Genomic DNA, 471 nt, shown 5'->3' with positions numbered 1-471 from the left:
TCAGGACAGACACATGATATATGTCTTGAAATAATATGTCTTGATGTGTGGTTGTGGCTCCAGGCCGTTAAAATTATTAGAGAAATAATGCACTCCCGAAGTGGTTATGTGGCCACGACGCCGCGCCTATTAATGGAAAGGTCTTTCTCAGTTCTCAAACAAATTAAGAACTACATTCGATTTTTATTGACTAAACGCAAGCGCTTATTGCGATAGAAAACACTGTAATGGTTTCCACTGATTAAGAAATATTTTAGTTTGCTTGGGTGGTAATATTAGGTCTATTATATTAAAAGGGAAGGTGGGGCCCAAAAATTTCACGAAAAGAGGTAAATCCGGCCCTGCTCATGATTATATGTTACTCATATGTAATTGTGAAATATACAAACTACTACACAGTTAAAGGGTTAGTTCACCCAAAAATGAAAATTCTGTCATTAATTACTCACCCTCATGTCATTTCAAACCCGT

Source organism: Sinocyclocheilus anshuiensis, unplaced genomic scaffold (assembly GCF_001515605.1).
Source record: "Sinocyclocheilus anshuiensis isolate Anshui unplaced genomic scaffold, SAMN03320099.WGS_v1.1 scaffold54, whole genome shotgun sequence".
NCBI classification, from domain to species: Eukaryota; Metazoa; Chordata; class Actinopteri; order Cypriniformes; family Cyprinidae; genus Sinocyclocheilus; species Sinocyclocheilus anshuiensis.
This window is presented reverse-complemented; position numbering follows the sequence as displayed.